General features: G+C 44.6%; 1 protein-coding gene across 10 annotated transcripts in view; it reads left to right on the top strand.

Moving 5' to 3' along the window:
- The window catches only part of Sytl2 (synaptotagmin like 2), a 98,166-nt gene that overhangs the window by 1,293 nt on the left and 73,993 nt on the right, over positions 1–22,880 (top strand). The window lies entirely within an intron of this gene.

The following is a 22,880-nucleotide window of genomic DNA, read 5'->3' as shown; positions in this document are numbered from 1 at the left end:
CTAGGACCCCACTGTGTCCAGGAAGAAGAGAAGGTCTGGTGAGGAGGGAGGAGCGATGCTGAGGCTCTTTACTGGACGTTTCCTGTGGGTCAGACTCACCGCTCTCTGTATAACTTCTCACAAAGCCTCTCCAGGTTGGTACATTGTATCTCGTTCTGCAGTTGAGATGTGGAGGCTGATGAAGATTGTTCCTCTTATTCTAAGATAGCTCATCGTTGGCACAGCTGGGATTGCAATCTAGTCTCTAATTCTAAAAACTTTTTACTTCGTTCTCTTCTGTAAAGATAAGCTGGAGCAGGTAAAAACCAAACAAGCAAACAAGCAACCAGCTCACCCACCCACCAACCTCATTATCGAGCTCTTGCTAAGTGCCAGGTACCGCTAAAGCATCTCAGAGGACCCATTGGCATCTTTGGTCAGGGATGTCTATCGTTCTGGGGGAAACAGCGACTGACCTTGCCCCTCACAGAAGCCCTGTTCCAGAAGGCTGTTCAGATCCACTGAGCTGCTACTGTTTGGGTGGGGCTGGAGTTCTGTTTGCTTGATCCTAGAAGTGGTTTGGGGTCTAATGAAAGATCGATTGTCCGAACCTGATCCGTTAGACCTGACCGTTGGCTTGTGAATGATCCCTCTGTCCCCTAAGAGGCCCGTTCCAGGCTTTTGCTCAATAAACACTTGCGGGCGGAATGAATGAATGAATGAATTAGCACCTTGTACGGAGTGATCTGCGACCCCAAGGACAGCAAAGCAGTGCGGGGCAGCCTGGGCCTTTTCCTCTAAGCCCATGATGCCAGCCATAGGGTGCTGCTTCTTGGGCAAGGGAGGTTAGGGTAGCCCGTGTCTTTGTGGACTTCCAAAATTCCTCAGCTAAAAAGTTCACACCCGTTTTTATAGAATTTTAGATATGGCTCAAAAAGAAAAATCTGTCTTAAAAAAAAAAACTTACCTGAAAAGTGATTTGGTATTTAGTCAGGTTGTCATGCTTTCAGAAAGCAAGGGGCATGTAAGATGCTACTGTTTGCTTTAGAACATCCAATTTTTTTCTCATAGAAGGATCCCTAATGGGAAAGAAGGCTAGGTGCTCTTGGGAGATGGCACAGGTCAATTCCAGCAGGCTTGGTCATTGCCTCAATGACTTAGAATGTTTTCATCATATATGAACCCCAGCTTAACTGTATATTACACGTTTCCCTGGGCCAGTGAGATGACTAAGCCTGTAAATGAGCTTGTCGTCAAGTGTGAGTTTGAGCCCCGGAGCCCGCATGGGGGAAGGGAAGAGCTGACTCCTGCAAGCTGTCTTCTGACCTTCACAGGCATACTGTGGCACATGTGCACACATGGACACACACACACACACACACACACACACGACAAACCAAATGAATTTCAAAGACTTTTTTCCTCCAAAGAATATTTGAATAAAATTAATATTCAGGTAGAGCAGGGGTTAGGAGAACCCAAAGAATCAGGCAGTCTCTGGTCTGGTGGCTTAGAGAACAGTTTTCCATTCTCTGTCTATAGAATTGAACTTTTTAACTCCCCGAGAGAGGCAATTCCCTTTTCCCATTTTCCAGAATGAAGAATATGTGTTAAGGCCGGGCCATGGTGGCGCACGCCTTTAATCCCAGCACTTGGGAGGCAGAGGCAGGCGGATCTCTGTAAGTTCGAGACCAGCCTGGTCCACAGAGCTAGTTCCAGGACAGGCTCCAAAAAGCCACAGAGAAACCCTGTCTCAAAAAAACCAAAAAAAAAAAAAAAAAAAAAGAATATGTGTTAAAAATAATTTTTTAATTGTTTGCTTTTTATTACCTAAACTATACATATTAATTGCAGAAAAAGATAAACACAGAATACTACTATAAATAATAAAGAAAATATGTATCTAGGCTTGGAATTACAAATGTAAAACTTGGCATATAGTTTTCTAAATCTTTTCTCCACATCTATGAATAAGAACACACACACACACAGATAAACCTTAGTTTTGGTTGAATTCCTTTCAGAGTTTAGAGCCACCTGAATGCTTCTAAAGAAGACAGAGAATGGATGGTAAACACTTGAAGAATCACAAAATGTCAGTGCAGTGTGAGCCCCAGTGTATGTCACCCCACCGTGTAATTCTCCTCCGTCATTCAGTCCCTAGCAGAGAGTCTGGCAGTGGGGCTGCTGGAGAAGTCACAGGGTCAAGCTGTGCTCCTCCTCACTCAGTGCAGCAGGAAAGCTCGCTCTTCTCTGCCTCAACGTGAAGATCAGGGCAGAAATTCAAAAGCTCATTCGCAAAGCTAGAAGGAAGCCCCTCCCCCACCAAAGGTCACTGCCAGCCAGGGCATTTTCTCACCTGCCTGACCTCAGACAAGGCAGGTTACTTCTGTGCGGTTGCCCTTTGGGAAAAGGAGATAAGGATCCTCCTTACTTGAGTCAGGGTTTCCTCACCCTGACAAAGCACCTAGGACGATCTGCTGTTAAAGAGGTAAGGGTGTGTTTGGCTGTGGCTTCAGCCCAGGTGGGCTCTGTTGCTTCCAGGCCCACGCTAGGGCGGTGGGAGTGTGTGGCAGAGGGGAAGGAACCGGGGCCTCAGTTTCCTCTGTGAGTGAACGCCTTCAAGGCCTTACATTCCGTCTACCGCAGTCTGCTTCCTTTTTAAAATAAAGATTTATTTACTTTATCTTATGTGTGGGTGTTTTGCCTGCATGTATGTTTGTGCACCACGGGCATGAAGAGGGGGTTGGGCCCTCTGGGAGAGGACTTACAGAGGTTGTGAGCCACCATGTAGGTGCCGGGAGCCAAACCGTGCCAGCTGGAAGAGCAGAACTCTTCCTGAGTTTTTAAAATTAATGTAATGTGTATGAATGTTTTTGCATGAAGTAAGTCCATGTGCCACATTAGTGCCTGGTGCCCTTGGAGTTCCCAAGAGGCTGTCAGAGCTCCTGGAACTAGAGTTACAGATGGTTGTGAACTGACCTTTTTTTAAGTTTTAATTTAAAATGTTTTATTAACATTTTTTTCTTTATTTTGCACTCTGCCCACGGTTTCCTCATCCTCCTCTCCTGGGTCCTGTGGAAGAGCAGCCAGTGCCCCTTAGCACCTCAGGGCTTAGGCACTGAGCCATCTCTCCAGCTCCTCTTAGGGCTCTTATCCACAGAACCATCTTAATAGTCCCCCTGTCCTTCTTCTGAAAGGTTCCAATACATCCCAGGGGTGTCACCAAGCATCAGGTCCTCCAGGGGACAGCTAGGGACCAAACTGCACCACCACTCCACTTTCCTCCGTCCATCACCCTGAGAACCAAGTGTTGGGCGTTATTTGTTATTTATCACTTGAGTTGTACCCAAGGGTGTATGCTATTAACACGTTTAAATGCAGAAAGTTTAGAAGCTTTGGCAGACCTAATGTAGCGGTGGGTCCTAGCTTTTGACCGAATAGACCTAACTATAATAGAAATGTTTTATGGAATCAGAGTCCACGTTTCATTTTGTTTCTTTTCCTTTCTCTTTCCTTCTCTCTTTTTCTCGCTTCCTTTTTGTTTTAAAATTAAGAATCCAGGAATACTCGGTGGCTAATAGTTCTCCCTCTTAATCACAGTTCTGAGTAGAAGAGGCAGGTGGACCATTTTACGGTGTGAAGGCAGACTTGACCTTCAAGGGAGCTGTGCACTTGCGTGGGTCATTCTGGGCGCTGTCTCAGTCAGGCGGAAGCATGCTAGGCAGACACAGTATGTGTGGCTCGAAAGGCGGGGGCACATAGGTGAGGACCGGGAACCGGGAGCCACGATTCAAGGGGGCTTCTCGGGCATGCGCCTGACTGCCCTTCACACACTGTCTGGAGGGCAGTTGTTTTCAGTCATTTAACTGTAAATTATTAATCTAGAACCTCCTACAGGGTTGGGAGAAGAAAACAGTTTGGGGGTAATTTTGGAATGGTAGGATATAGACATACAATAAAAAACCAGGGTTTCTAAAAATCATAATGAAGTCATATGGTTCATTAAGTACTTGCCGCTTAAGTTACTCAGAATGGCGTTTTTCCGTAGTGGCCCCTTGGGCACTTGGTCATGTGCTAGAACTTTTGCAGAGTATGGGCGAGGCACATGACCCCACTTGACAAGCGCAGCACTGGAGGGGGTGAAAAGAGAATACAGAAGACAAGAGAGAGGGGGGCGCACAGCTGTGGTCAGAATAGGAATGCAATGAAAAGACCAGTGTAGGGAAAGATCGAGGCCCCGAGGGCTCAGACTGGGCTGTTCCACTCTGTATCCCAAGGCTGGTACTCCACAGAGGTTTAGTGAAGTATTTCCAAATAGACTAAATGAACAAGTGAAAGAATGAATGAACTACTCTGTTGAAGAGAAGTCTGCCAAAGCGGGTGCTGAGCCCCTCTGACGCTTACAATAACTTCTCTGTGCCTCTAGACCTCCAAAAACACATCCATAGGTGTTATAGGGTTGGGTCTCGGAGGTGAAGGGCTTGCTTAGCACGCCCAAGACCCCAGCATGTCCAGAGGCCCACGTGCATCCACGGAAAGACCTTGTAAGCTAGAGGAGAAAGAAAGGCATCAAATGGCCTCTGGGTGAACAGGCTCTTCTTTTCCTTATGGAAGCATTGTTTCACTGTGAGGTTTTCACAGCACCAAGCTGACACCATCAGCTTCTGATCAGACAGATGTGTTTTATGCTGCCATTACTCATGGCCACAGGCGCCTGGGCTTTGCTGCCACTGGCTGAGTCACTTGGTTAAAACACAGGGCTGTGAGGCTGAGGGCATGAGCTGGAGCCCAGGCCAGAAAGAGCTGTTCAGTCAGAGCTGTGCTCTGGGTCTTTCTGCCAGGGATCTTCTGGGGAAGAAGGTAAATGTGGCAAGCTGGATTCCTTGAGGCAGATTCATTACCACTGTGGTTTCTAGACTAGTCATTTGAATTTTGGAAGTAAAGGGTTCGGATTTTCACTGTGTTGTTTTCCATATGTAGGCTAAGGTTGGCTCGGTTTTGTCATTGTGGAAATGTTCAGGGATTGCATCTCAAGAACCCTGTTGTCCCCAAATCCTATAGTCTTTATGTGTCCCTGAGATGGCTACGGTCCTATCTGCCTCACCACGTGGCAGAGAGACTTGGATAAGCTTGTATATTTAATGAAAATCAGTCAAAACAGACACTGTTGCTGAGTGGTTGGCCAAGAGTCATCATTTAAAGACTTGCTGGTTCATACCTATCCCGAGCCATTCTGATTTAACTAGTTTCCACGTGACGTATTCAAGGCAACTCATGAGCAGTTAAAACCACAGACATTCTATCGGCAAATGCAATAAGTCTTTTGCGTCAGTGTTTTCATTGGTTATATGGGTTTATCTTCCTCAGTTCCTTTAAGAGCATTTGATCTGAGCTGGGGTGCGTTTGGTTGCTAATGCCGCATTGACGCTGATCTCTCCTGGATCCCCATCTCAACCCTGTGATGCAAGCAAATGATGAGAGTGGCGTCTGACATTTATTTAACACTTATTACGTATCAGGTATTATTCCAAACACTGTACCTACAGAAATTTGTTAATTATTGAAACAGTTTGTTACTGATGCTAGTTTTGGTTCCTCTCAGGAAAATGAAGCACAGATACATCATACAAAGTCAACTGGCTTACAAGAGAGCAAGCAGAGATTTGAACTCTGGTATCTTGACATCAGAGCCCATGGTCCAGACCATCAGAATGCCTTTCAAAGTGCCTGTTACCTGCCAGTATCAACTGGCATCCTGTCCTCTTGCTCGTGAATGCAGGATACAAGCTGTAACTCACATTACAAAATGAGTTCTAGGTGCAGAGGGAGGGCTCACAGCTTGGACAGTGTTGAGACGATACAAAGGAACATTTGAAAATGGGTGTATTGTAAAACTTTGGAAAATTTTCCTATAGAGAGATAATAATAATGGGAATAAATAGTTCAGGGAATATCTAGGGTGACAATAAATTACAAATTATGAGTCAGCAGCCTACCAATACAGCGCCCCAAGAGATGCCTCAGCAGGTAAAGTTTGTGCCAGTTCTGATGACCTGAGTTCAATGCTACGGACCGCATGGTAAAAGGAGGGTGCTCACTCCCAGTAATTGTCCTCTGATCTACATATGTGTGCTGCGGCGCGTGCCCGATCTCAAACCAAACAGACTCTTAGAAAAGGATCAATAGTGCTCTAACGGAAGGTAATTCACGTGCAGTGCTTACAGCAGGAAAAGCCAGTGCTGCCTACATTAAATAAATCATGACACTTTTGGTCTTTAGAAGAGGAGACATTGTTTTTTCTTTCCCCCTTTCATTTGGGTGAGCTATAAATAATGACCGGAAGAAGGTGATAAGCAGAATATTTCTTTAAGATTTATTTATTTTTATTTGTGAATGTGAGTGTTTTGTCCGTCTGTCTGTCTGCACCACATGTGTGCCTGATAACCGTGGCGGTCAGAACGGCCTCGGATCCCCTGGAGTGGGAGTGACAGATAGTTGGAAGCTGCCATGTGGGTGCTGGGAGTAAAACTTGGGTTCCCTGCAGGAGCACAAGCGCTCTTAACTGCTTAGTCACACTCTAGTCTCAAGAAGAGCTATTATTTACCGAGTGCGGTATTTACTCCTTATCAGCCTTTTTGCTTATCTAATTGGAAGGGGAGCGCTCAGAAATTATATACACCACTTTCATGAGAATGTAGTCATTGTCTTGCTAGAATCCTGGGACACTTTGTCAACTGATGGTTCATGACAGACATTTTTTTGAGGCTCACCCATAGATAGTTTAGAAGCTGGTATCCAGCGACATGATAGGAGAAAGGTTCCAGTAAAGAAGGCATTTGTGGTTAGGTCTTGGTCAAGCACGGGTCTGGAAGCCGGTGTTTCCCACAAAACCAACTGGCAAAAGAGTAAACTTGGCTCTGGAGTCAGGTTACCCTTTGGATCCACTTAGTAGTTGGTTAAATTGAGCAGTAACTGAGTCTCTCCAAGTCTGTTTCCTTTCTGAAGAGCCACTTCATGAGCTCTCGGTGTAAGACACAGTAAAGTAGCTCTGCACCTTCCATGTAGAGTGCGCCACGGGTGGTGCTTTTCTGTCATCACCCCCAAAAGCCAAAAGAAGCCAAGAGAAAGGGGAGAAGATCGGACAGAGAAGAGAGAAAAGGATCAGGAGAGGGGTGGAAAGGTAGCAATGTCGGAGAGTGTCAGTTCCGGTCTGTTTTCTCATGTGCATGTATGTTCATATGTGAACATGCATGTGGAAGGACATGCAATGTGAAGCCAGAGGCCAACAGCAGGTACCTTCCTCTATCACTCACCACTTTTATTTCTGGACAGGCTCTCTCACTGACCCTAGGGCCCATTGGCTGTTTAGCAAACACCCGAATCCTCCCGCCTCCACATCCTCAGCCCTGGGGTTATAGGTGCGTGTTGCCACACCCAGCTTTTTAATGTGGGTGCCCAGACTCTGAGCTCAGGTCTAGGTCCCCATGTTGTCGTGACGCTCTACTGATGGAAAGGAATTTCCCATTCCTTTCACCTCTGCCCTCCTTCATTCCTCTTGGCTTCTTCTTTTGGTTCTTTTGGGTGGCAAACGTAGAGGAATAGTCACGGTGCAGGTGGTGAGCGTTTTGGTAAAAATAAACATGGCCAGCTTACTGTGAGATTGCCGAGAAAGCAGCTACCAAGGACAGTTGGAGTGTGACAGGTGAAGTAGATCTACAGGAGTGGCATGTTGCTAGGTTGGGAAGGGGACAAAGTGGGGGACAGGTAGAAAGACATGTGACCTTCAAAAGCATAGAGACAGGAAGGACTGGAGACGGGACCATGGAGAAACTCATACGTTAGACCAGCACTCCACCACTGAACCCTTATTTGCTATTTCTAATAAAGAGCAAGGTGTCCTTTTGGCAAAACTGCTGAGGCTTAAACCCAGAAAGAGTATGTAAGGACCCTTTTTATACCTCCCAAATCGAGTTTAAGATTCCAGGATTAGATACCCACTGCGTGAATTTGGCCTGTGCACTGTATGGTTCCTTGTGCTTAGTAGGCACTGTTGAGGCTAGCAGCGACTCACTTCCTGGCGGGAGGAACAGAGAGACTCAAACTCTCACTCGTGGGAAGTTACAAGAACCTGCGTGGCTCTTCTCCGCAGGCAGTTAGGACCACACTCAAGGACATACAAGTGTATGTTTGTGTGTTTCTAGGACCGTGTTTATGTTTTCCAGAGTGTTGTCTGTTCTTTTCAGACCCCGGGGAAAACATGACCTATACCTGGAGCTCCTTAGGGAAAGCAGCTGGGGAGTTGGCCTTGGTTACTTGAGGCCTGGGGAAAGAGAATCGCTTGCCTCCTTACTGGAACCAAAGTATGGCCAGGAGCCAAGGGTGTGGAGGAAGTGTACCGCCACCTGTCAGATCCTGCCGGAGTCAGATGCCCTGCCACGGAATTGAGCACAGCTGTTTGCTTGGGGAGTGAGGAAGCGAGGGATGGGCGGAGCCCTTTGTTTTTACCTTTTTCTCTCATTCTCTTCCCCAAGACGGCTTTCAGAGCAGGCAGAAACTAAAAGCAAGCAAGCTTTGGGCTGATACTTAGTACACAGGGGATATAAGGCATCCGCTTTAAGCTTCTAGAGGCACCCAAAAATTGAACTGCTGGGACGCTCAACCTTTGAACTGGACCTCTTTCTTGGGCCGAGGTCCATGATCTAACGGTGAATCAAGCATAGGCTTGGTCTGTGATAGATTCTGTGTTGGTCTCTTTCCTTGGAGATCAACGCATTATGAATGATGAAATTCCAGTAGGAACACTCAGGTCCTTGAGGGTGTGTGGCAACTATGCATACAATTCTAGTTTGTTTGTTTGTTTATTTATTTATTTATTTTTACTGAGCTATACATTTTTCTCCGCTCCTTTCCCTTCCTCCCCTCTCCCATTACCCCCATGCTCCCAATTTAACTCAAGAGAGCTTGTCTTTTTCTCTTTCCTATGTAGATCCATGTGTGTCTCTCTCTTAGGGTCCTCTTTGTTGTCTAGTTCTCTGGGATTGTGATTTGTAGGCTGTTTTTTCTTTGCTTTATGTCTAAAAGCCACTTATGAGTGAGTACATACTGTATTTATTTTTCTGGGTTTGGGTTACCTCACTCAATATGATGTTTTCTAGATTCTTCCATTTGCCCGCAAATTTTAAGATCTGATTTTTTTTTTTTTTAACTGCTGGGTGGTACTCCAATTGTGTAAATGTACCACATTTTCTTTATCCATTCTTCGGTCCAGGGGCGTCTAGTTTGTTTCTAGGTCCTGGCTATTACGAATAATGCTGCTATCTATGTAGTTGACCACATGTTCTTGAGAATGCTCAAAATTCTAGTTTTACATACATTGGTAATATTGGTCATTCTTCACTGAAAAAAAAGTGGCACCTCATTGAAGCTGCTATTAAACTATAAAGATGTGTGATAAAAGGGTATGCCTTCGCCTAGTGGGACAAACATCAGATTAAGGGATCTACTAATTCACACAACAAATACTGTTTTATAATTGTTTGAGGTCAGAGTCCAGTGGGGAAGACAGATGCCCATCATTATTGTGCAGAAGCTAGCAGTGGTCAGGTGGCCAGATGGAAGAGAGAATCAGCGGTATGGTAAGGGTCTCTGGAAGAGAAGACCCTTGAGGAAGAGACTTGGATGCACAGCACACAGAACAGTCAAAGTAGTAGAGAAATAATGTTAGGTAATGGAGTCTGGTTAAAGCAAGGCTGGCAGGAGCTGAGGCCAGGGAGATTGGAGTGGACCCTTTGGCCATGGAGAGCGTCACGCCATTGAGACTGATACTTATTTCAGTGAAGTTTGCCGCCTTTTGTCAAGCTCTTCCTGGCCCCACTGCTCTCCCACTCTGCTGTGTTTAAACCTCCAGGGCTAAGGGTTCCTCCCCAGGTCTTCCTGGTCCACCGTTGGGGGTGGTCTGGTCCTTCGCTAGCTGGCTCAGTGTTTGCTGTGTACCTCCTTTCTGGTGCCATCACCCCCTGCTATGCTATCCATCCCTACACCATCGCTTTATCTTCCTTCTTGGTTTGATTGCTTTTAGAGGCGGGGACTAAGGGAGCTCATTTCCTCAATTCCCCCAGCATTGAAAGACCAACAGGGGCAAGGTACACTGAATAAATTTAGCTTGACTCACTTAGTTATGCTTCTTATGAAAATTTAAAGGTTAATAAATAATTCTTTTGAAAAATATTTGTTTTTCATTGTGTATGTGTATGGGGGCATTGTACCTGCAAAAGACAGAGGTGTCAGATCCCTGAAGCTGATGTCATAGCTGTATGATATGGCTACAGAGAAGAGGACTTGGTTCTCTCACCTTGTCTTCTATAAGAGTCGTAAGTACTCTGAGCTGCTGAGGCATCTCTCCAGCTCACCAACAAACTATTCTTAACTGCATAGTTATTTTTCTTCCCAGGGAAGCGGAAAAGAATTAATTTAGCAGGCCTGACATGTTTAGCCATGTAGAGGTCTCCCGGCAATGTTGGCCCAGGGCTCCCATCTGGGTATCAGGAGGGTTCCCAGTACTCTGAAGGATCAGAGTAGCTCATTCTATCTATACTGAAAACATAGTTTCTGCTGGGTACCTACTTTTCGTCGGGGAATTCTGAAAGTGGGCACATGCCTATGTGACCATCTCGCCAGACAGTCCCACACCAAATCTCTAAGGAGCTCTTAGCTGGAGATATTTCACATATTCTGTCCCCATTCGCCCTGTGCCCTACATGTCTCCTTGGTGAGGACCTTGGAAGCTCAGACCTGTTTGTTCCTCCAACTTTACCGAATGTGCTTTGTCTTTGGCTGACTCAGCTGTGTCTCTGTTCACTGTGAGAAATTCATAGCAGTGACTGTGACTTCTTGTTGAAACCTGAAACTGCACTTGGCCATTCCTTCAAAATAACACAGATTGCCACACAGTGCAGATCCCAGCCATTTATTAGGTTTCAATTTTATTAGTTATTTAGTATTCATTTTCCAACCAGGGCTTTGTGGATACACAGTGTCAGAGAGGTTACTGGTCCTTCTATAGAGATTAACTCATGGGAAGAGACATGCTTTCAAAGCTTTCATTGATCCTGGCATTTTATGAGCCAAATCAGATTTCATCCTTTGGAAATAAATGTCAGGCTTTGAAACACCAAACTCTGAGAACATTGGGGTCTCTGATAACTTTTTGTTTGTTTGGAGGCAGAGCGAGAATGGGAGGGTTCACAGACACAACACCCACCACCAAAGCCGGCCTCGAGTCAGCGTGTATAGGCTACAGTGTGGTTTGAGGTTGGGGGCCTGAACAAGTAGAGAGTAGCCACTGGGGAGACTTACACATCAGCTCAGGACCCTAACTTCTGGGGAACCAATACAAAGACTACCATCTTCTAACATAATATTTGTATGGAAATATACAGCTTTCAAAATGCCTTTGCAAGTTCTATCATCTGATGCCAAATTATCTTTATGTGTGTGGGGGGAACATTATTAGTTCAAAGATAAAGAGACTGAGAAAATAAAACCGAGTGTCTTGTCCAGATGACAGAACAATCCAGCTTTTCTATTTTAAATTTAGATCCAGAGAAGCTTCAGCTCTGCGACATCTCATAGAATACTGATGGAGTCCATCTCTAATGTGTCAGCCAAGCTTCAGAAATGAAGGGCCAGTGAGTAAGTGAAAGCTTTAAGGCTAGGTTTCCACTCTTGCTGGGCACCATCTTGGATACAGTTTACTTCTAGGGAGAGAATGCAGAATGCAGGTAGCCTTTCTGGTTTAGTACCTGGGTAGAGAATTGGACAGAAAGAGAAAGGGACAGAGGACCTGGGAGGATGTGAGCTACAGTTCTGTGCTCTTGGTAATTCGTGGGAAAAGGTGGAAGCCTTCCTTATCTCTGGTTCCCTACAGATCTAGATGAGAAGGGAGAGGGTTTGGTTGTCTATTTCACAGCATCTCAGAGGTTAAAAAATGTCAGTAGAATTAAGGTATTAGACAAATTAGGGTCAATAATTGCTTTCAACTTCTTCTCATTATTTCTGTATTTCTACAACAGTGAACCCCTTGGGGACAATCATCAATTATATTGAGTTTTTACTGTGTGTCAGGTGTCTAACATAAAGCATTTCTTTAATTCTCATGAAGATCCTCAAGACAGGAAATTTAAATCATATAAGAGATAAGCAAGCTGAGACTCAGTGAAGTTTAAATATTTGCCAAGGGTGACACAGCAAATTCGTGGCCGTCAAGGAATTCAAACTTGGGCCTCACATCCAAGTTGGTGCTCTTTCTTTCCTTTGTTCCCTGAGAACAGTAGCGCGACTTCATGCAATAAAAGCTATTTTTTCATGTTGTTTACAAGTAGCTAAACCTTGTGTTGTTTTTATTTTTTGAGACAGCCTTTCTGGTATGTCTAGGCTGTCCTGTTCCAATTGCTTCTTCTTCTTCTTCTTCTTCTTCTTCTTCTTCTTCTTCTTCTTCTTCTTCTTCTTCTTCTTCTTCTTCTTCTTCTTCTTCTTCTTCTTCTTCTCCTCCTCCTCCTCCTCCTCCTCCTCCTCCTCCTCCTCCTCCTCCTCCTCCTCCTCCTCCTCCTCCTCCTCCTCTTCTTCTTCTTCTTCTTCTTCTTCTTCTTCTTCTTCTTCTTCTTCTCCTCCTCCTCCTCCTCCTCCTCCTTCTCCTCTCTTTCTTCCTTCCTTCCCTCTTCTTCCTCTTCTTTTGCCTCCTCTTTCTCCCCCACCCAGTGTGTGTGTGTGTGTGTGTGTCTGTGTGTGTGTGTATGCATCTATGTGTGCAGGGGCACTTACCAATATGTAAAAAGTCAGAGGTCAATATGGGTATCCCTATTTTTTGAAACAGGGCCTCTGACTGAATTGGACCTCACTGTTTTGGCTAGATGAACCAGTGAGCTTTGGGGAATTCTTCTGTCTTTGCCACCCCCCACAATATTGTGGTTACACATAGGTGCCACCATGTCTGGCTTTCTGTGGGTGCTGGGGACCCAAGCTCAGGTCCTCCACTGAGCCATCTTTCCAACTCCTGCCTCAGTTTCTTGAGCACTTGGAGTGGCAGGCAGGTGCCACCATGCCTTCGGGTACAATGGAAAAGCTGACCATGGGCAGATAAATTCTAGGATGGTTTATTTCCACACACTGACTAGGGACACAGTAGTGAATGACTGCCACCAAGACTCCTGGGCACGAGCATCTCTTCCAAGAGCAAGGAAGCTCAGGGCCTGCTAGGGTGCTCTGGCCGCAGGTGACAAGGTTCAGCTTTTCTCAATTAGATGGTGAACCAGGGGCCAGGTCACCACCATTTCAGGAATGGAAATGCAAACATTCTTTTGAGGGTAGGGTGTGATTTTATTTGGGGTACTGAGAACACAGCACCGCGAGGAGTCAGATCAGCTAATAATTACACAGTGAGCCCGTGTTTGACTAAGGTCTCTATGCATAGACGCTCATCTGACTTTCACACCATGATTTCAGGTAGATGTTCTACCGATGAAAATGCTGTCTTGCGGTTTCTGTTGCGGTGATTAAAAACACCATGACCAAACCAGCTTGTGGAGGAAAGGGTTTATTTCAGCTTACAGTTCCATATCACAGTCTACCTCTGAGGGAAGTAAGGGCAAGAACTCAAGCAGGGCAGAAACCTGGAGGCAGAAGTTGATGCAGACAGAGGCCGTGGAGGGTGTGGCTTATTGGCTTGCTCTTCTTGCCTTCTTACAGAACCCAGGACCAAAGGCTCCCCTGCCCACCTAATCCACACAACGACCTGGGTCTTCCCACATCAATTCAGAAAACTTGCCCACAGGTCAATCTGGGGTGGGGCGTTTCCTTAAGTGAGGTTCCCAAAACGACTCTGGCTGGTGTCAAGTCGAAATGAAACTAATCACCACAGGTGTTAAGTAATTTGCCTAGAGTTGCTCAGAAAGTGGTTGTTCTTAGATGGACGTGTCAAGCCCACGGTGCAGCTCGTTATTATTTTAGAGACACTGCTAAGGAATTAGGACCATGATATTTAAAAGGCACAGCTATTTCTTGTGTTGTTATTAGTAGAAGAAGCGGTGTGAAATGACTCCACTTTCCGCAAACTCATGGAGTGATTCCTAGGAACCCAGCTTTTCTCTCATCTCCTTGGGAACAAATGAGAATCAGGGTTTGAGTTGATTAATTAATGACAGATGTTCTTCTACATCATCCTCAATCTACTGATACACATACATGCTCACCAGGGTCCTGTCGCGGATCCTCTAGCCTTTCTTGGTAGTGCAGTCTTTCACTTGTGCGGAACTAAGCTGTGTGACAGCTGGGAGACCTTCATCATGGAAATGCCAATTTCTTTGCCTGTTGAGCAATTTCCATGACAGGAAGTGTTGGGACCGTGGCCTTGATTTCTAAGGACAGATGTATAAAAGCTTGGTATGAAATCTAGCAGTTTAGATTTCATGGATAGGACAAAAGTTTGAGATGGCTGAAAATTTTCTCTGTGCGTGTTTCTGAGAAGTCCCCGAGGAAGAAAAAGAAAAGTGACTTTATAACACAATACTTGGCAGTAAGCATGCTCAAGTCTTTTTCCTTGTGGGTATTTGTGTTTTGTAATGAGAAAAGCATAATAAAATACAAAAGTAGGGTTCTTAGGGCAGGGAGATCACTAGCAAATAGTTTGCTTTGGGATTTCTCTTATAGAATTATTTTTAGCTTTTGGTTGTTTTTAGACCATGCTTGTTTGAAGAAGACAAAAAGATCTCCAGGAGACTGCAAGGCCTTAATGTGACGCATCCCACAGGATTTAGAGATATTTTGCATTAATTGGGCTAAAAAGGTTACATGTGGAGAGACAAATGTTTGGCCATGCCATGAAACAGAGCAGAGAAAGATAAATGAGATTTGACACTCGTTGCGGCCACCGCTCTGCGGTCTGTTCTGAGCTGTTCCTGGCAGCTAGGTTTGAGGAGCTAGATGGTTTGAGGCCAGACTTACCCCTAACCTGAAGTTCCATGGCCCCTTGCTAGCGGCTACATTGGTGTCATGGCTTCCCCGTGGGTTCTACTATGTTGAGTAACTTAGAGTCTAACCTTCTAGAGAGCAGCGGGCGTTCCCTGGGCCAGACTCTATTCCTCATCTAACCTTTCTGCCCGATTTCCTATGACTCATGCTGGGTACACATTGTAAACTTAACACACAACAATAACCTGTCCTGCAGAATCCGCCGGTTACATACTGTGTTTAGTTTTAATTCCCCCCCCCCCCTGTATTGCTGATATACAATATCAAGGTTACTAATTCCTCTCTCTTGCAGCTTTTGTATCCTCAGAGCAGCTGGTAGAATTTCCTGGGAGCGGGGTTGAGAATCACGTGTGACTCTAAGTTACAAGAAGTTCAGAGGCTCGAGGATGGCTTAGTGGCAAAGTGCTTTTCTCTCCCGTGGCCCCGTGTTGGATCCCCAGGCTTTCTCCCACAGCAAAGAAGAATTTGAGAAAGCAAAAGGCTCTTTACTGTGTGCATTCCCTGACTCATGATTTCACTGTTTAGACACGAGTCCAGAGGAATTAGTTACCACACCCTGCTAAAGACACAACTCCATTCAGGACTTGGATTTAGGCTACAGCAGAGAGAGCGAGGTGGACGCGTGGAAGGATCTCCCAGGATGTCTCTGAAGAGCTACTGTTGGCGCTTCGGAAAGCAGCTGTTATCTGCGCACACAATGGACATGGCAGCAGGGAACCACAGGTGGCCAATTAAACCGTCAAAACGTGGCCATCCGAGGACTGGTCTTTCTTTTAAACAGGAAGGGTACTTAGAGATCACCTCTCCCAGGAGGGAAAGTGTTGGCATGGCTGCCTGTGGAGCTGGCATCTTGGGGGGCTTGCACTTTGGTTGCTTGTATTCCTTGGCCCCAAGTCCTTAATCATGAGCCTCTAGTAAATGGTCACATGATCTGCCAAGGAGAGTTTGAAGGCTCTTGCTTTCTGTTATTTGTGTTTCAAGGCTACATAATGTCCTACTGGAGAAGGATAAGCAAAGAAGATTATTTGGGAATTCACGACAAGAATGATATTTATGGAGACCTTTTTTGCTGGAAGACACACATTTGTTTCTTTGAGCGTTTTCTCTGCTGCAGGCTGTTTTCTCACCCTAAAGTGACTTCTAGGTACCTTGGTCCTTTTCAGCTGTAGGAAGAATGTTAGGGCGCATCTCAGATTCTTTAGAAGGGAGGTGGGGGCAGGGGATCTTTAAAACTTGTTCTTTATCTGCAGCATCACAGGAGTGCAGAGAACACAGGAAGCTCTTGGGATGGAAACAAATGCAGATGAGCTTAGCATGGCAGAGAAGGCCCAGGTTTCTGCAGAGCATAGTTACTTAGCAAAGGGTTGAGGAAATAAGCCGTAATTCTCATGTTGTTATAGAGCTGGAAGGGGGCTAAAGACAAATTCTAGCCAACTTCTTGGTGAAGCAAGCAAGAGAGAGATGCTAAGTGACGTGCTGAAAGGATACAGTTACTCAGAAGTGGTGCCGGGTCTAGGGTCAGGTGTGTTTGTTCTGTGGCATAGAAAACTGAACTGAGGAAAATGGCCAGTTTGGTGAATAAAAACCATTACATTACATCGACAGCTCCTATGATGGCTCAGCCTAATTCAACATAGTATGTTTTAAGGATCTATACTATATATATTTATTCTAGGAATGGCTATAATGACATTGTCTTCCTTCCATAATCAAGTAAGAAGACAGTAATGTAGAAGTGATTTTTGGAAGATTAATTCTGAATCCTTAGCTCCTAGGTTCACATCCTTGGTTTTTCTAAGCTGACTATATATATAATTATTAATACATTTATTATATAAATACATGTTATTTATATAATAAATAGATGATCTATAATAAATATATTATTTATATGATAAATATAATTATGAATATATGCATCCCTCTTAATTTATTAAATTGTATCACTTTGTGTATATACATGTATGTATCATGTGCGTGTACGTGTGTGATGGGCATGCAAATGCCATAGTGCGCATGTGAATGACAGAAGACACCTTTAGGGAGATCGGTTCTCTCCCTCCACCTCATGTGGGTTCCCGGTATTGAACTTGGGTTGTCAGGCCTGCATTGCACGTGCCTTTTCCTCCCGAGACAGCTTGGTGGCCCTACAACTTTGCTCCTATCTCCCTATTACTTTGAGTTTTCTTTCTAATTAACTGATACGATTCTTTGAAGGGTTTAGTATATGTAGGGCCTGGCTCGTAGTGAGTCTTAATACGATTATTCAGTCCCTAACTGTACTAGTGAGGAAGAGAGCAAACCCATCAGCTTACTACAGATTTATGAGGCATCTACAAAGCGTGTCCACCTTTCTTGATAGCGGAAGCATGGACCACACCTACAGGGACAGCGTGGACCCATCCTTCTGTTATTTCTTGTGCTAATCCTACATGGAGGGAACATACTTGGGGAGGTATTCTGAATTCTGAGTCTGCTGCTTCTCTGCACATCTGCGTGCCATGCAAGCTCACGAAACAGGACCAAAGCAAACAATTGGGGAATGTGCAGAGAAAAGCCACCCGCTCCTCGTGGGAGGGGCCTGGTGCGTGGCAGTCACGGATGGCTCGTTCTCCATTATGAGCAAAGGTCAGGTGCATCACTGTGGCCCAGATGTTGTTGCTTGGCCACATGACTTAATGTATTCTTTAAAAACTGGACCCGGGATCATGCCCCATGTTTGTCTATTCCGGCCTCACGGATCAGCTAACGTCTCCACTGCTTGGGCTCAGAGATACCCATGTGTAAAGTGTTTGTCAGAGATTCCTCATGACCCATGACACATCAAGAGCAAATATACTGCCAGGCATTTCTACACTTTGGGGAAGAGTTACCACCCTGGTGTAAGGATAGGTTAAGGCACTCCCAGTCCTGAGAACAAACAACGTCCCTAGCAGGAAACACTAGAGTTCCCCCTCCTCTCTTTCGGTATCTCAGTTCGCCTCCTTTCAATTTGGTAAGCGTCTTTAATTCTCACTTGTTGTTGTCGATGGTCTCTGCATGAATCTATCTATGGAGGAGACGAACAAGTCCCAGACAGGGTCTCTTGTGGCATGGCTTGTGGGGAGACGATTTCACAGTGTCATCCTAAGTGCCCTCCCGTTTATTTCGTCATATTTCTTGACGTTTTGGTTGTGAGCCTAGACTTTACTGACAGCCACCTCTCCAGCACTTCTTCCTCGTTGTACATTCAGTTTATCCAATGGCTTGTGTGTTATGGATGGGAGCAAATTTTAATCTTTAGGAGAGAGTACTAGCCTCCATTTATAGCTATGGTTTCTATGGGAGGGTAAAGATGTTTACAGAGAATAGGGTGAGATTGCATCAGTCACAGGCTTTTACAAACCCCATACCGTAACCTTCACACAGCAGCTTTGCAAAGTATTGCCCTCCATTTAAAAGGAAATGCGGAGATTCGAAGATATTAGTCAGCACGAGATCACACGACAAATGACTGATGTAGCTCCCTGTCTTTTGTTAAAGTGATTTGTGCTTCCTCTACTGCACATGCTCAGATGAGACGGCCCTCAGCTCCTTGGGGCCCTGTGAGAAAGATGGGCACAGCTATGATTGGCCTTGGGAAGCAAAGAAAAATGGCACAGGCATTGTGACTTCATAATTTATTGAATTTGTGGTTGGGGAAGGGGTGCATTTATCCGTCCAACACTTTCTCCAAGGTTTTGCTCAAGGCTCAGCTGTGGCATCCAGAGAAAGGACGTGAAAGGGCTTGACCCTGGGTTGGGGCTTCTCACATATTTTCTGCCCATGAGTTATTTTTGCCAGCAATTTTTTTATGAGACCCCAAATATATAAGCTATATAAAGTAGGTATAAAATCAAATACTTACTGGTAATAAATTATAAGGAAATTTATGAAGCAAATTTTTGTTATGCATATAATCTTATCATTTATTAAAGAATAGCATAGACTTACATACATGTGAGATGGATATGCTTGCTTATTTTTTATAGAGGATTAAATCTTGGCTAATATTTGATACTAAAGGATGTAAAACACCTTCAACCCTATTCAGGATTGACTGGCATTTTAATTTTGTAAGAATCGATGCTATCACTGCCTCTTTGCATGCATGCATTGCTACAAGATGGCAGAAGTCTGTCTAGGACCCTCTCAGAAGCAGTTGGAAATTCCGTCGTCATCCCAAAGCAAAGTTCACTGGACGATGTTTTAAAATGAAGCTGAGGTCCGCAACTGAAACATCAAATGTGCTAACACAATACAACCCAGAGACATGCTAATGCATACTTATGTGTAGAGAAGAGATGGTATCTGGAAATCTTTGTGTTCTGTAAATTATGACAATAACATTACTGCCTGGGAGGAAACCATTATGTCTCTATAAGATCGGGAAGTTGCTCGCGTTACAGTGAAAACACCGTGGTTGGTGACGTACAGTCTTGTGTCAGAGTGGAAGTGTTTAAGGCTGCCTTTGCTGGTCCTTGGTGGCACGGCAGGATGAGCAATGCAGACTGCATATTAAACACGTAGCTGCGGTGACATCACAGGGTACTGCGTAAATAGAAGCACTATCAGAAACGCATGGATTCTGTGCACATTTGTTCTGAATTTCTGGTTGTTGTGTATTTAAAAATCTTTACAGTTGCTGAATTTTTTGCAGCCCCCACCCCCATTCATCCATTTACATCGTCCTATATGGGTCACAACACACAGGCTAAGAAGCCATGCTCTGAATGAGGAGAGGCGAGCGCCATAGTGTTTGTTTTTTGTGTGAGAGCAGGAGAGAGATTACATGATACAAGTCATTGGTCCACTGGTGAGCACAGAGCTGGGGAAGACTTGGGGAGACAGGAGAGGCTTTGTGTGTGCTAAACACTGCCTCCTCCACGCTCCGTGAAATGAAGGCACAAGCAGTGGGGTGGAATTGCTTTAGGGGGTTTTAAAGTTAATCCTTCCATTTTGGGTTAACTATAGATTTGCAGGAGGTTAAAGGAAACAACGCAGGGAAATCCATGGACCCTTCGCTTAGCTGTGAGGTGAACAGGTGAAGATTCCCAGAGCTGATCGAAACTGGTCTGTAAACCTAGATGATGGAGATGCGTTTTCGTCACCAGCTCTGTGGATCTGTGGAATTATGGAAAGTAAGATAAGATCCAAGGTGACATAGAAATGCCACTGCTTCTGCTCCTCATCTTCCGCCGTCTCGTTCTTCCTCTCTCCTCTCCCACCTTCATTATTCTGTCTCTCTAATGGCTTTCGGAGCAACTTATCAATTATCCAACCTAGTCCGTCTCTCTCCCGTCTTTTTGTTAATTTTTAAAGATACACAACGCGATAGGTTTCACTGTGGTATTTCTATACGCTTAGTGCCATTCATTACACTTTGTTCTAGTTGGTTCTCCTCTCTTTCATTGTCCTCCCCTAGCCCCCACCCTTGCTGGTCTTTCCACCACCCACAGAGTATCTAATTCTGGCTTTCCCGTCAAGTATATTCTATTATCCTCCCCCTTTCCTATCTCCTGTAAGGTGTCTTCCTTACCCTCCTGGACTGGTTTTTATGTTAGGATGGTACAGACACACACACACACACACACACACACACACACACACACACACGCAGAGGAGGGTCCCACTGGGTCAAATAGGAGCTCTCCTTTCAGTTTGTTGAGAAGATAGCTGTACCAGTCCAGAACCCTACCAACAGGGGACAAGGATTCTTCGTTCCCCACCTACTCACCGCCATTTTCTGTCATTTGTTTTATTGATAATAGCTACTCTGACTTGGGTGAGATGAAATCTCAAAATAGTTTTAATATGCATCTTCCATATAGCTAAAAGTATTGAACACTTTAAAGTATTTATTGGACATCTGAGAACTATTTACTCGTGTATTTATTGATTTGATGTAAGTTTGTGTGTGTGTTAAATATTTGGAATTCATTCTGTGTCTTAGACATTAATCCCCTGTCTGATATGCAGTTGGCAGCATTTTCTCCCATCCTGTGCCTTGTCTCCTCACCCTACCAATCCCATTTATCAGTATTTGAGGCTGTTTCTATCAGAGTCCTTTTAAGAAAGACTCTGCCTATGTCCATATATTGAAATGTTTTCCTTATTTTTTTCTCTTGTAGTTCAAATACACTGAGGTATTTGATTTATTTTTAATTAAGTTTTGTACATTGTACAGGATGAGAGACACAGCTTTAGTTTCATGCTTCAACATGTGAATATCCAGTTTGACTAGCAATGTTTGTTGAAGGAGCTGATTTTCCTCCCAAATGTATATGTTTGAGAACTTTGTTGAACATTAGATGGCTGTACCTGTAGGGTTTATTTCTGGGTTTTGGTCTCCATGCCTGTTTTTGTGCTAATACCACACCTTCTTTGTCACTGTCTTGTTTAGAGTTCATATTGCTTCAATGTGATACCATGATGAAATCAGCTTGGGGAGGAAAAGCTTTATTATATCATAGTTCATTGTCAAAGGAAGTCAGAACAGGAACTCAAGCAGTGCAGGAGCCTGGAGGCAGAAGCTGATGCAGAGGCCATGGAGGGTGCTGCTTTCTGGCTTCCTCATCATGGCTTGTTAAACCTGCTTTCTACAGAACCCAGGGCTGATGATTATAATTGCAGTCCCTAAATTAGAGATGACAAAGCATTATAGCCTCAATAGTTATTCTTGACTTTTTTTGGTCATCTGCTTTTTTCTTAAATATAGGACAGAAAATCAGTGGAACATAGAATTTATGACTTTAGACAAAATTTCTCTTCAAGTCGCTCTCAATTTACTTATTCCATTGTGCAAGTTGGTCATGGGCTTTCTTTCCTCTTGGTGGCTTTGGCTCTCTAACGGAGAATCAGGCTGGAGGAATCTGAGGCATTCCGTGGTTCAGCAGCCCTGAACACTCAAGCTGTTTTCATACCGCTGTGTTGCTCCATCTCCACTGTCCAGCTTCAGCAATCTGCTGTCTCTGTTTATGAGTTCGTCAAGGCCTTTCAACCAGGAAAGGGTCTTCCCTCCCAGAGTTGGTCCCTAGACAAAGGTGAGAAGTCTCCTTGGGTTTATGAAGGGAATTTCCAATTTGGAAACAAACCAAAGCACTGCAGTTACCTTGTAAAGGTGTCTGCAATGAACACATAGATCTTGTGGCTGTGCAATGTCCATCTTGTGGTCAGCAGGGGTGCGGGGGGACCCTAGGGACTCCATTCTTTGGGATTTTTGAGGATTTCAGTCATATTAAGGAAAAGACTCTGAGCTAGACATTAGATAATGAATCAAGCAATGTATGGAGTCCATGAAGGTCATCTCTAAGAGGTGACCAAGAGTCAAGGACTACAAAGGTACAGCCTGTCCCATCTGCACATTGTGACGTGTCCACTGGAGAAGGTGGGGTGGTATGGAGGTCAAGGGTGTGCACACTGAAGATGGACTCCTGGTTCTTGTTGAAGAGCTTACTGTATCACATTATGAGCGCTCAAGGTGGCGATGGACATGAAGTGCTTCAAACAGTGTCTGGCATATTCTGAGCGCTACTCAAGCCTCATCGTTCTTAATTAAATTAGCTATTATTGTTATCAGTTAATATTAATGCCTTAGTTATCGTCAAGAACAATGTTTTAAGAATAGCAGTGTGCTTTCCTAGTCTCCTCTCAGCCAGCACAGACCAGTTTTGTGGCCCCAGATTTTGTGTTTGCCACATAGAAGCTGAGTGATTGATTCTCTCAGACGTTATTTGGGTATCATCACCTTCATGCTTTGTCTACAGCATCAGCTCCCACAGCTTGAAGGACCCTGTTCCACAAGACCGCCTTTGCTTCAGATGATGTTTGCAAATAATAGGTTGCCACTTACACTT

Source organism: Microtus pennsylvanicus, chromosome 18 (genome assembly GCF_037038515.1).
Source record: "Microtus pennsylvanicus isolate mMicPen1 chromosome 18, mMicPen1.hap1, whole genome shotgun sequence".
NCBI lineage: Eukaryota > Metazoa > Chordata > Mammalia > Rodentia > Cricetidae > Microtus > Microtus pennsylvanicus.
The sequence above is the reverse complement of the archived record's forward strand: the minus strand, read 5'-3'. Positions and strand labels throughout refer to the sequence as shown.